Source organism: Propithecus coquereli, unplaced genomic scaffold, assembly GCF_000956105.1.
Source record: "Propithecus coquereli isolate 6110/MARCELLA unplaced genomic scaffold, Pcoq_1.0 Scaffold122, whole genome shotgun sequence".
In the NCBI taxonomy this organism is placed as follows: Eukaryota; Metazoa; Chordata; class Mammalia; order Primates; family Indriidae; genus Propithecus; species Propithecus coquereli.
In genome coordinates, this window is record NW_012136303.1 from 526,091 (window position 1) to 540,218 (window position 14,128).

At 48.9% G+C, this 14,128-nt stretch overlaps 1 protein-coding gene across 4 annotated transcripts in view; it reads right to left on the reverse strand.

Moving 5' to 3' along the window:
• EPB41L1 (erythrocyte membrane protein band 4.1-like 1) overlaps positions 1-14,128 on the reverse strand; it is a 127,020-nt gene that overhangs the window by 96,389 nt on the left and 16,503 nt on the right. For 3 of the 4 annotated variants that reach the window (XM_012637698.1, XM_012637699.1, XM_012637696.1), the window contains exon 2: positions 11,206-11,260. The gene's annotated coding sequence lies outside the window, so the exon portion shown is untranslated. Of the gene's footprint in view, positions 1-9,914; positions 10,023-11,205; positions 11,261-14,128 lie in introns of all 4 variants that reach the window. The other variant, XM_012637695.1, reaches the window with a different exon arrangement.

The window sequence follows — 14,128 nt, forward strand, 5'->3', positions numbered from 1 at the left end:
AGGCAGGGGAAGGTGACAAAATAAAGTAAAGACACCTCTCCCCTCCCAACCACAGCACCAGAATGAAGTCCTACCACCCTCCACCTGGCCAGGTACACACGTGCTCTACCCTTTGCCCTACCCCACCTCAGTGAGCAAGGCCCAGGAAGCAGCTGAGCACATGATGCACTTGTGGGGGAGGGATCAGGAGATCTGGGTTCCAGCAGTGCTCTGTGATACTTGGCATAGACTTGGGGAAATCTGCCCTTCTCAGGCTTCAGTTTCACCACCCTTCCTGTGGCAAGGTTGGGTCAACTCCATAGTTTAAGGGGGCCTTGAAGATCTGCTCTCACCCTACCTCCACCCCAGTCTTCCCCACCTTCTGCTCAAAGGAAAGCATAAGAGGTAACATACCAGTGTGTGGGGTCCCTGCTAGACAGGGCTGGCTTCTGAGTCAGGGGCTGCTTTGCTGGAAGATGTTCCATCAGCCAGCAGAAGCCACTCAAGCCAGAGTATGGGGGAAGCTGATGCCTACCCAACATTTTCCTGGTGCTCAGGGCCCAGCTCAGAAGTCACCCACAGGGCCTGTGAGACTCAGGAGCCAACTGCTAGGCAGGAAGGGACCTTGGTAGGAAAAGGACCTTGCCGTCAGCCTAGGCTCCTGTTAGCATATGACACATAGGCCAGACAAGTGTCCCAAAAACGTCGGGGACTCATATCTCAATCAATCCTCTCCTTTGGTAGATGGGGAGGAGAAGGGCCAGAGAGAGGCAGGGTTACACAGGAAGGCCACGCAGAGGTGGGACAACACCCAACCATGACATGCCAGCCCAGGGCTCCCAGCACATGCCACCTCCCACAGCACGGGCATTTTTCCAAAATCAAAATTGTGCATCCCATAGAGTAACCAACAGAAACCTTTCTCACTACCCCTTGGAAACTGTCAGAGAATGGCATAAAATTCCGCTCGTCAATACCAATCAGGTGTTCTTAGTCTGTTCAGGCCACTGTAACAAAATACCACTTACTGGGTGGCTCATAAACAATAGAAATTTATTTCTCACACTTTTGGAGGCCGGGACATCAAGGTTCAAGGCACCAGCAGATTTGCTGTCTGGTGAGGGCCTGCTTTCTGGTTTCTAGATGGTGCCTTCTAGCTTGTTGTCACACGGTAGAAGGGGCAAGCTAGCTCTCTGGGATCTCTTTTATAAGGGCACTAATCTCATTCATCTCATGAAGGGTGGAGTCTTCATGACCTAATCACCTCCCAAAGGCCCTATCTCCTAAGACTATTGCTTTGCTGGTTAGGATTTCAACACATGAATTTTGAGGAATACAAATACAAACATTCAGACCACAGCATGTGTTTACCTGCTGTGTTTGCCTCTGTATCTCAGCACATGGCACAGTGCCTGGTGTATGGTAGGAACTCAATGAAAATTTGTTGACTAAATCATGACTCAATGGAGGAAGAACTGGAGGCAGAATTCATTTCTAGGCCCAAGCACTTAAGCTGGGGTAAGAGAGCAGGAAACAGAAAAGAAAGAGAAAACATGAGGCTGGCTCTCCAGGGTGCAAAGCCATCCAGGCTGTATTGAACAAGGAGGGACACTATTGGCCCAGAGCTTCAGAAATCCTAGGCCCGAAGGTGAGAGGCAGGTTGCCCCAGGCACACTGAGTGTACAGACTTCAAGGCCTGTGTGTTTCTGTGACTTGGCAAGGCCACCAGGCCTGCCACTCTGTGCTCGCTCACTCTCTGAAATTTACAGAGTGAAAATCAAGGTGAGTAACCATCATCCCCTACTTCCCTGTTAATGCTGCCAGACCCAGAGGCTGATCCTTGCAGCACCTCTGGCCAGGAAGTGAGTTCCCAAACCATGAAGACCTGAGCTGAAGTCATGGATGAGCCACTTGGCCTCTCTTAAGACTCACTCTCTTAAGACTGCATTTATAAAATGGAGATGTTGACAGCCTTTCCTACCTCCCTTAAAGAGTATTCTGAAGGGCACATATAGCGATGGAAACATGCTTTCTAAAGTATCAAACAGATATGAGATTATTAATGATAGTAACATTGCCATGACTAGCCTTGCTGGCCCCCATCACCCCAATCCCCAAATGTTAATTATCATCATGTTTTCAATGACACAATAGCACCTACTAGTTATTAAGCACTCAACCCCGCCAGGCACAGTTCTAAGCACATGGCCTGCATTTTCTCATTTGGGCTCCACAACATCCAAAACAAATTTTGTTGGGTTTTTTGTTTTTTTTTTTTGAGACACAGTCTCACTCTGTCGCTTGGGCTAGAGTAAAAATTATTATTGTCTCCATTTTACAGATGATAAAATTAAGGCATAAAGAAATGAAGCATTCCATTCAAATTCACACAGTGGGTGGTAGAGCAGGGGTCCACACTCCGGTCTGTCTGAAACTGGAGCTCAAGCTCTTTTCAGCCACATTCCACTGCCAGGGTAGCGTCATGTTGCCTTGTTAAAGCGACTCCCCATTTGCCAAAGCCTGACATGGCCCTGAAGTGACATGGCACTTCACTGACCCTTCATTGACCTTCAAGGTGGGTAGGATTAGCTGATTTTGTTGTCTGTATTTGACTGAGACCCCAGGAAAACCTGGCAACCACGCATGTCTCAACTCATTTATCACTGAATACCAGGAATACAAGCACTGTAGAGACTGTGTCCAGAGGGGGAAACTGAGGTCCAGGGAGGGAGAAGGAACTGAGTCACTCATTCAGACCCTTCCTGAGACCTTCTCTGCGCCTCATTCTTGGAACACACATATGCCAAAGGCAGTAATGGCTATTCTAATTTTATAATGCTGCCCTGCTCCACTGCTGGCCTCCCCCTTGTGCATCTAGGGCTGGCTTCAGCTGGCAGCTGAAGTGAATTACTTTCCTAGTCTGGGTATTAATTTCCCCACGTACCAAATGAGATAACCAAACCTTAGTCAACAATAAGTTCCAGAGGCCAACACCACTTCCACAGGCCACAGAGCCCAGAAGGCCAGTCTTGGTGCCTTTGCTCCCTGATGTCCCCAACTCCAGAGGTCTAGAGGTAAAGGAGTTGCCAACACTTTGACTTCCTGGGCAAGACCACTCAGGGTATAGCCCCGAGCTTCTTTTCAAACAAGCCCCTCCATTCTTGGCCAGAGGTTTGCCCTATGCCCCAGTCCCAAGGCACCCTCGTCTAAGCCCGATGGGGCCCGTAGAATAGGGACCATTGTTGCGTCTGTTGACAGAAGAGAACACAAAGGTGAGAGAGGGGAAGGGACTTGCCCAAGATCATGCACAAGCTGGCAAGTGGCAGAGCTGGGACTTGAACCAACTCTCTGGCCTAACAGCGCTTCCTTTGACCCTGCCTGAAGAATCACAATCCGCATGACCTCAGGCTTCATCGCCAATCTGCCTCCTTAAAGACACCTTCTCTGACACCTCCAGACCTGCCTGCCTGTCTCTCCTCTGATCTTGAGCAGGTTTCAGTTTTTTCCCCTCAGTAGTACCTGAGTCTATATGACTCTCCAATGACTGATTGGGGAGATCTCCGCAGCCCAGCTGGAGTGGGTGCTCCTTTCTTCTTTTGCGCTCTACAGCCCAGTGGTTAAAAGCTCAGCACAGTCTCTCGCTTTGAGTCTGGGCTCCACCAACACTTAGGCAAATTATGAGATCAGTCTGTGCCTCAGTTTCCTAATCTCTCATCTAGGGAATATACTACTTCCCATTTCTTAGGGTTAGGATTACATGAAATTAAGTAAGATAGATATAAATCATTTACAACTATGCCGGGCTTAGAGTATGGGCTCAATAAATGGTCATCAGTTTTAATGCTCTTAATATTACCAACAGTTTCTACCCTGTGATCAGTCCAAGGCCAGAACAGCAACGTCAGGCTGACTCAAACTGAGGAAGGCCACTTGGGGTGGTGAAGCAAGGACTAGCTTGGTCTGGGAAGCAGGATACCTGGGCTCAAGTTCAGCTCTACCAGGCCCACCATATGCCCAGTGCAGAGGGTGCAAGGGAGGAAGACAGGAGCAGGGGTTGGGGAGGCAGAGCAGTATTGAAGAATGGACAGGCTTGCCCTAGATCAAAGGCACTGGGCAATCTATCACTGTTTCTTCCCTGCTTAAAAGGAGTGACTTCTCATGCCCTTCTGAATCAAAGCCAGCCCTAATCTCAGCACAGGATTCAAGGGTGCCCCAGACTGGCCTGCTGACACCCTGCCCTGCCCACCTTGCCCTTTCCTGTGGCCATGTTTCATATCCTCCCAGGCCCGGTCAGTTTTCATCCCCCTGGGCAGTCGCCCTGCTCTCCCCAGGTCTAGTCAGGGACCCTTTGGGCACTTGGCAGTCCCTGAGCCCACCTCCTCACCAAACACCAATCACATCACATCATCAGTACTTGCTTCCTCATCTCAGTTTCCCTCTAGGTTACTGGAGGATGATAGAGGTCTTGTCAAGGTTGATATCAGTATCTCAGCATCCTCAGTGATAGCTCAATTATAGAAGAGGTGCTTGGTCAAGGTTTGCTTAATGCATCAAGGGTTAGAGGAGAGGGCATACAAACCTATTCTAACTCTATAAAACTGTAATTCAATTGTCCTAGGTGAGTCATTTAATCTTTCCAGGCCTTTGTTTTTTCATCTGTTAAATGGGGATCATTAATTCTTGCCCTGCCTCCTCCTCAAGACTGCTCTGAGGATTAAACAGACGTGCTTTATATGATGCTATACTCAGTAACGCATTTATTCAACAAATATCAAGCACCTACCATGTGTGGGGCACACTCTAATATGATCCTAGTAATTTTTTTTAATTGAGATATAATTCACATGCCATAAAATTTGCCACTTTAGAGTATACAATTCAGTGGTTTTTAGTATATTTACAGAGTTACGCAACCATCACTACTAATTCCAGAATCCCAGTTATTCTTAGCAAGTGCTGAGCTGTAGCCTCCAATGCTCCTTAGGAACCTAGGTCTCTGGTTCTGGTTTTCCCACTTTTCTGGGAAAGCCCAGAGTGCCCCTTAGAAAAATTTCTCCAGGGCAGAAGTGGAGTAAAACATAAACATTCAGTATACAATGTGTTCCACTTAGTGAAACAAAGTTGTAGATTTTCCTGCCCAAGCGTTTCCTGAGCCTTCCCTCTCTAAGATGTCCTGAATGCAGCATTTGTCCTGACCCTGGCCTCAGTCTCCCCATCCACTCCTTGGGCAGCAGGCTGAAACCCATGCCTCCAACATCCCGCAGAAGTATCCCCCTTGACAAACAACTAATCTTGTCCACCTTGTTGGAATAAAAAGGCCAGCCTGTTACATCAGCTGAGCTTGGCAAGAGCAGTATGTTGGGGCTGGATTTGGGGAACCTTCAAACCCAGAACTGGTGAGTGAAGCTTTGTTCTATAGGCCTTAAGAAGCTTGGGAAGCTCTGAACTGGAGACATGATCCCCACACACTGGGCTGGACCACAGAGGGAATCCTGGGAGTGGAGAGGGACTGATGGGCCAGCCAGAGGCTGTGTCAGTAGCTGTCAGCACTGAGCAATGGGAAGAAAGATCAGGACTCCTGGACACTGACTTCTATCTTCTAACCCTGATCTTTCACATTCATCAGCTGTGTGACCTTTGAGAAATCACTTTCCTCCTCTGAGCCTCAGTTAACACACCCACAAAACGGAGATAATTCTATCCTCCCTGCCTTACCTCTCAGGATTATGAGGAAATCAGATGAGATAATGAATTGCAAAGCCCTTTGCAGGAAAAATATAAAGGACTTTGATTTCAGTGATGTGAGCCAGGTGATATAGGCCATGGGGTTGAAAGACCCCCAGTGAAAGAATTCCTCTGCCCTTCTCTGCCTCTTTCCCCCTTATAGAAATGCTGGAATCCCTACAAGAAGGATCAGAAAATCCAGGGATCCCAGAGATAACAGGAGTATAGAAGGAATGCTGGACATCTGGGCCTTCCCTGGGCAACATTCCTGAGGCCTAGCCCCCTAGACAGCCCCTCTGGCTCTCAGGCAGGCAGCAAGCCAAGGGCAATGATCTGTTACCACGTTGGGGAGAGTCTAGAGAGCAGTCAGTGTAGCCAGAGTCAGTATGTCAGAGTGACTGCCACAGGATGGGCAAGAGCAGCGGAGGGAAGGGGAGGTTTTTCTTGTTGAGTCTTCCACACTTACATCCCTCCTTCAGGAGAAAAAGACACAGCCACCTTTCATATGATAACTGCACTTGTGTCATTTTCCTCCTCTGAACCTCAGCTTCCTCATCTGGAAAGTGGGATGATAAAACCCCTTCTGACAAAGTGGATGGGATTAGCTGGGAGAGGTGGGTATGGGAAAGGAGCCCCTCCATGGGCTAGAGGCACATGCTTCAGCCTGCTGTCCAGGAAGGACATGAAGAACCCTCTTCCCACCAAGGCTGCCAGAAACCATTCTGGTTCCTGGAGCTCTGTGCTTCCTGGAGGAAGGGCTGACCCCGGGGCAATGGACCACAGGGGACTACTCTTCCCTCCATTCAGCACCAGGAAGAGGGGAATGAAGGACTAACACCTATGGGCACCATAGGTGCCCAGGTGCCCTTGTCTACCTTCCCGATGTTGCCCACCCCCTCACATCTGGGGAGGAAAGGAAAGAACTGGGCACCTGTGTTTAGCTGAGAAGATCCAACCTCTTCATATCTCCCAAGAGAATAGTATGGAGGAAGGAGGTACCTCCTGTGGGGCCTGAAAACAGAGCTGGCCACAGTCCTCCCGCACCCCCACGCCCACCTCGGCTCTTTAGTTCTGGCCAAAGTTAACTGCCCCTATTTCTCCTTTCCATGCTTTTTCTCAGGCAGCTCTCTCCTCTGGAGAGCCCTCCCTGAATTGAATGTCCAAATCCTATTCCCCTCCAACCTGGATCAATTGTCCCCCTCTCTCCCCTTCCCTGATCTCTCCCCTCTGAACTTGAGTTGCACTTTTCCTGTCACTCTTGATGGCAATGTGCATGCTGTGTCACAGTCACACCTGCACACATTTATTCTCCCTCCAGGGGTCACAGGAGATTGCAGTGGTTTCTAGCACAGGCTCTAGAACTAGGCAGACATGAACTCAAACACCAGCTTTGTAGTTTCTTACTCATGTGATCCTGGGTAAGTCACTTATCCCCTCTGAGCCTCATTTTCCTCTGGAAAATGGGGGCAATAATGGTACCTACTATACAGAACTGTTGTTGCAATTAAATGAGATAATGCATATAAAGCATTCAGCATGGAGCCTGGCACAAAGTCAGTAATGTGACTTAATGGTTATGGTGACCTTTCAGGCAGGTTCACGGATGATTTGTCTTTATATCTCCTACAACACCTAGCACAGACCCGCAACGCTGGATGGGTGGGTTTGCATGGAGACAGATCTACGCACCGCATAAGGAAGCACTTTCTAGCAGGCAGAGCAGTGCAACCTGGGCCGCCCATGCAGGTCTTGAGCTCTGTGTCACAGAGTGGCACGCAAGCAGATGCAGGTCAGCCACTTGTCTTACCAAAGGCTAGAGATGTAGTCTCTGGAGAGCATGGGCTCTGAAGCCATATTCCTTAGGCTTGAATCCCAGCTCCTTTACTTACTTAAAGTGTGACCTTAACTTAGCTGCACTTCGGTTTCCTCATCTATAAAATGGGGATAATAATAGTAATAATAGGACCTACTCAAAAGACTGTTATGAGGATTAGATGAAATAATACATGAAAGGCAGAACATGCCCAGCACAGGTAGAATAATCCAATAAGCATTAGCTATTGTTATCACTGTCGGTATTTGTATTATTATTACTGAAGAGGGGAGTTACGGGTCCTTGCAAGCCTATGAGCTATTCCTTCTCCTACAACCCAGGACTCCTCTAATACCATAGTGTGTTCTTGTGGTCTGCCCAGCAGCCTTCCACTCCCCCTTCCTCTGGGGATAGCCCTGCCCCTCCATTAGCTACATGGGAGGCACCTGATCCAACCCTGGCCACTCAGAATATCCCTATCCTCCCAGCAACAGTGACTGAAACACTCAGAGTCCTTCCCTTGGATTGATATATAGATCCTAGAAGAAAAATAGTCCCCTCTTTCTGTTTGGATTACTAAGCTTGGGCAGAGGACAGCTTAGAGGGGAGAGACAAGCAGTGATGGCAGAGATGGTGAATGGACCTGATTCCTCATCCTTCAATCCCATGAACTGCCCCAGGATCCGTTAAGCCTTTTTTTTTTTTTTGAGACAGAGTCTCACTCTGTCACCCAGTAGAGTGCAGTGGCATCATCACAGCTCATTGCAACCTCCAACTCTTGGGCTCAAGCGATCTTCCTGCCTCAGCCCGCTGAGTAGCTGGGACTATAGGTATGCACCACCACACCCAGCTAATTTTTTCTATTTTTGGTAAAGATGGGGTCTTGCTCTTGCTCAGGCTGGTCTTGAACTCCTGACCTCAAGCGATCCTCCCACCTCGGCCTCCCAGAGTGCTAGGATTATAGGCGTGAGCCACCATGCCCAGCCTTAAGCTTCTTTAGGTTGAGTTTTTGTCACTGGTTGCTGAAAAAGCCATGTGCAATCAATCATACAGACCCTAACCAAGATAAGGTCTGTGCTGGCCATGGTCTATAAATGCTCCTGTGTTTTGGGGCACCTTCCCTATCATCTGGGCTGCAACAGTTTACAAACCATGTTCTCAAGAATCATCCTGTCCTGGCTGGGCGCGGTGGCTCACGACTCTAATCCTAGCTCTCTGGGAGGCCGAGGCGGGCGGATTTTTTGAGCTCAGGAGTTCGAGACCAGCCTGAGCAAGAGCGAGACCCCATCTCTACTAAAAATAGAAAGAAATTAATCAGACAACTAAAAATGGTGGCGCATGCCTGTAGTCCCAGCTACTCGGGAGTCTGAGGCAGGAGGATTACTTAAGCCCAGGAGTTTGAGGTTGCTGTGAGCTAGGCTGACGCCATGGCACTCTAGCCTGGGCAACACAGTGAGACTCTGTCTCAAAAAAAAAAAAAAAAAAAGGAATCATCCTGTCCCAATGGACTTTAGACATTGCTTCCTGGAGCCCTGGGAATTTGCGGAAGTATCTCCAAAAGCACTCAGGGAACAAAGAGCAATGGGAGGGCAAAATTCTTCAATTCTACCAGACAAATTCTGCTACAAATTCTTACATATCAGGATTCTGCTGCCCAAAAAGATTTGAAAAACCCCATTCTAGTTCACACTCAGGAGAGAATTAAGAAGTACCCAGAGCTAGGCATAGTGGTTCGTGCCTGTAATCCTAGCTACTGGGAAGGCTGAGGCGGGAGGATCACTTAAGGCCAGGAGTTTTAGATCAGCCTGGGCAACATACTGAGATCTTGTCTTTAAAGAAAATTTTTTTAATTAGCTGGGCATGGTGGCATGCACCTGTAGTCCCAGCTATTCAAGAGACTGAGGTGGGAGGATCACTTGAGCCCAGGAGTTCAAGTCTGCTAGTGATCAGTGAGCTATGATTGTGCCACTGCACTCCAGCCTGAGTGACAGAGCAACACCTCATTTCAAAAAAAAGAAAAAAGAAGTACCTAGGGCTGATGTGTTCATCCACATTCTACAGAAGGGGAAACTGAGGCCGAGAAAAAGGAAGTAATGAGGCCAAGGCTACAGAGCGAGGACTTGAATGTGGGGCTCTGGACTTGCAGGCCAAATAGCTTCCACTGCACCAAGCTGCTTGCAAAAATCTATTATCTCTGACATTTCCTGTCTCCTTCAGTAAACTGATGGTGGTTAATACCTACAGTCTCATCTTTCTTGGCTCTGACACCTACAGAGTTGCCTGTCTCAGCGCTTGGCTCCTTGGAAGGCTTCAGGAAGCTTGAGGAACATGTGGTATAAATGTAAGAACCAATCTCTACCTCCCCTACTGAGCCCCCACGTCCCCTATGCACACATACCCTGAGTTCCCCTTCTCCCCACACATTTGCCCAAATGTCAGGGAAAGGCTAGGCAGGTCCCCTCCTGGGAACTCCTAATCCATCTCCTCTCTCCTGGCTGTGCTGTGGCTGTGGACAGAGGAGTCCTTGTTCCTGGTGCTTCCTGCCCAGAGATCTCCGTGGGGCCCATGCAGGAAGGAGCCAAATCTCTCCTTTTAACTGGAGCTAAAGCCACCCTCTACCCTGCCACCCCCAGGAGCAACATGCTTCCAGCTCTGTTCACCATTTATTCTACTTGCCCCAGCCTGGCTCAGCCCCACCTCATCTCCCACAGCGCCTCTTCTTAAAGCGCTCTCACTGGCACGCACAGGCACAACAAACACACAAAATGGAAAGTTCCCCCAGGGGTGCCAAGGTACCTCACGTGTAACCAAAACTAAAAACCAGAGGATTCTAGGATGACAACATCACAGCCCTGGCAGTTGTGCCTTATTAATAACCTCACGATGACATTTGCATGTTATTTTGCAATTTCTCAATCTCCACAACTTCATTGGCTCAGTTCCCTTTCCACGCCTTCGCCCTGCCAGAGTCACAGCAACTCCAGGTGGGAAAGGGGCTATGACATGCCCCAGGTTGGTGGTTTTCAAAATGTCTTACACAAAGCCGAGGAAGTGTCCACAGCATTGTCTGGGGGCTGCTGGGGGCTGAGGAATGAGCTAATGACAGTCCCCCAGCCCTACCCCAACTCCAGCTGGGGCTGCAAACCCTTCTCTGGGGTTCATTTGAAAAGGGAATTTCCTTGCTGGAAAGTTTGAAAACAATTCATTTAGTCCAACTCTACCTTTCCCCACCCCCTCCCCCAACAATGTATAGGTGACTCTGAGGCCAACAAAAAAGAAGGTCACATAGTGGTCAATGCCAGAGCCAGAATGAAAACACCCTCTCCTGAACTTAATCTACAACCTAGGAGTGGTTAAGCAAAAGAAAGCAAGTGCTGCAGGGCCAGTGGATCTGGCTCCCCGCCCAACACCACCCGTTGCCAACCATGGTGGCGTGGATAAGCAACACAGGCAGAGCACGTGGTCTAACACAGAGTGCTTAATGAAGATGTACTTCCGCCCCTACTTCGCAAAGAGCCAAAACCAGGGAGGGCCCTCGGCACTGCTCCCTTTTTTAACCCCACCAGAAACCTGTGACCTAGACAAACACTCACACCTCCCTAGCAGTAACAAAACTGAGAGTCGGAGGACCTGGAAGCCCTTTGTCCAACCTCAGCAGGAGAATAAGGCTGCGCCTCTGGAACACTCACCCCTCCTCTGTCCACACCGGTACCCTGGGGGCAAAGACGTCTGTCAGTCAGGCACCTAGAAGGAGGAAACAGGGTTAGCTTCTTGGAAGAGGAGTTCATGAGCCCAGCATGGGCTAGAAATTGAGAGGCTGGCATTTGACTCTGAGGAACCTTAGGGAAGTTGCTGAACCTGTTAAACACAAAGGCCCTGTGAGGCAGAGAGCAAAAGGGAAAGTAACAAACATGAAGCTGAAGCAGCCAACAGGGGCCAGGCCACAAAGGGCCTTGGAGTCCAAGGTGAAGATTCGGTCTTTATTCTAAGAGCAAAGGGAAACCACTGCCTTTCAGGGTAGAGAATCGATGGGCAAGGGGCAAGAGTAGCTGCAGGAGTATCAGTTAGGAGGCTGTTGTGATTACCCAGGGGAGACATGACAGGGGTCTAGACGAGGGTAGTTATAGAAGAGCTAAAAAAAACAGTAGATGGGCTTAAGAGATATTTAAGAGGTGGTATCCACAGAACTTGGTGGTGGCCTGGATGTAGGTGGATGAGAGGGTGCAGGGGCCCCAACCTTCAGGCACCTTCTTCCATGTCGGCCTAGTGGTCTCCAGCACCCGGGAAAAAACATCCACTGCTTTCCCAATCTGGCCTATCCTTGCCTTGGTCTCCCCATCTGTGAAATAAATGGTTGGACTCAGGGATCCCTCAGAGTCTTTTTAGCATTAATAATCTATTCTGGTATAATTCACTCACAGAATATTTAAGACCTTTTTCTCAGGGTCTTGCTATGTTGCCCACGCTGGTCTTGAACCCCTGGGGTCAAGCGATCCTCCCACCTCAGCCTCCCGAGTAGCTGGGACTACAGGCATGCATGACTGCACCTGATCCTTTTTCAATCTTCTTTGGGCCCCAACTTCAGGTGAGGCCTAGTGTGCAATGGGGCAGGACAGTTGGAGGGAGAAGCCTCGGGTCCCCGGGACTCACACACTCAGAACACAGTCTCCAGGTAGGAGAGGTGTTGCTACTTCACACAGCACATGACTATCAGGCAAATTGGAAGAAGGTACAGTGGTTTATGAGCTTGGGCTCTGGAGTCACACAGACCTAGTTTGAATTCTGGCTCCACTACTCTCTAGCTATGCGGCCTGGGGCAAGTCACTTTATTTCCTCATTTGGAAAGTAGGAGTAATAGTGTCAGCTTCCAAGGCTCATGGGAGGATTACAGGAGATGCATGTGAAAAGCTCAGCACAGTGCCTTGCCACAAACATCCAAGAGGGGGCAGCCTCATTCACAAATGTGGAAACTGAGGCCCAGAGAGGTGAAATGAATCACTGAAGACCACACAGTGAAAAGGTGGCAAAGCTGAGACCCTGACAGTGGCAGCTCGGCTATGGATCCCAGTGACTTGCTCAAAGTCACAGAGAGAATTAATGATAGAAGAGGGATTTTCCAGGTGCCAAGTGGCTCGCATCTGTAGTCCCAGCTGCTCACGAGACTGAGGCAGGAGGACCACTTTAGCCTAAAGAGTTGGAGGCTACAGTGAGCTATGATTGTGCCACTGCACTGCAGCCAGGGTGACAGAACGAGAGGGATTTGAATTCAGGCCTCCCTGATGAAAAAGCCCCCCTGGTGGATATTCAGAAAATAGATGTTTGTGGAGAAGCTTCAAATTTCAGGGCCTGTGAAACCTAACAGCGACAAATGCAAATTGGGGCCAATGGTGTATGTTTGTGTATGTGTATGCACATGTGTGCAGCTACCTTGAGAGGAAACCAGAAGGAGCTGGTAAAACAAAAGCCTCTTTCTCAGAAACCCTCTCTGGGGACTGGGCAGCAGAGGAGGGGGCTGACAAGCAGGGCCATCCATCCTGCTGGGGCTGAGCTGAGAGCTGGATCTGAACAAACAGAAACAGTTCCAGCTTGGCCACCAACCTGCTGTATGATCAGCAGGTGTCTCTCTCTCTCTCTCTCTCTCTCTCTCTCTCTCTCTGTTTCTTCAACTTCAGAATGAGACAGTTGTACCAAATGGTGTCAAAATCCCTTCCAGTTATAGGAGACTAATAATAACCATTCCTTACAAGCGCTGGATTCCTGGTCAGGTGCTGCTCCTACAACCTCAAATGGTGGCCTCATAACACTGGCTCCAGTATTACCAAAATAGGGTTGGGAAGTCCTGCATTCAGGTTCCAGCTGTATAGCCAGGTCACTTTCTTTCAACAGGCCTCAGTTTCCTCATCTGTAAAATGGGGACTTATCTTTGCCTGATCACTTGAAGAAGGCAAGATCTGAGGAGCTACCCCAAAGGCGAGCAATCCCTTGAGGTATTGTACAAAGTATCCCCCAAGTCCCCATCCCAACTCCCATCCCCAAGCTCTTTTAACTTCTCCTTTCCCTCTGGCCCATGTCCCCTTCAGACAAATGGAATAACTGAATCCAAGCTGGTGGATGCAACAGTACCATAGTAGCAACAGCCCCCACAACTAATATTAATAGTAGTAGCAGCCACCACCACAGCTAATACTTGCCTGCTGAGACATGCCAGGCACTGTGCTAAATGCTTCCTTTGGATTATTTCTCAGGCAATCCCCTCAATCACCATTAGTCTCAGTTTACAGATAACAGACTAAGGTTCAGCAAAGAGAAGTGTCCAAGGTCACACACAGAGCAAGGGAGGAGCATGGCCAAGGTGAGGATCCAAAGTTTCTTCATTTGCCATCAGCAGCCCTGATCTTATTGAGGCTATGGAGTTATCCAAGGGAACATTCCACCAAGAGCTGTGGCCCAGGCTGGGGTGGGGTGGGGAATATCAGTCCTTCACTAACCCCCAAAACCTCCCCAAATAACTAGTTTTTATATAGTCTCGTATTATTATTCCAATGTGTCCAACTCAACTCTGGCTACAATGCTGTCAAGTAGAAATATGTTGTGAGCCACATATATAATTTA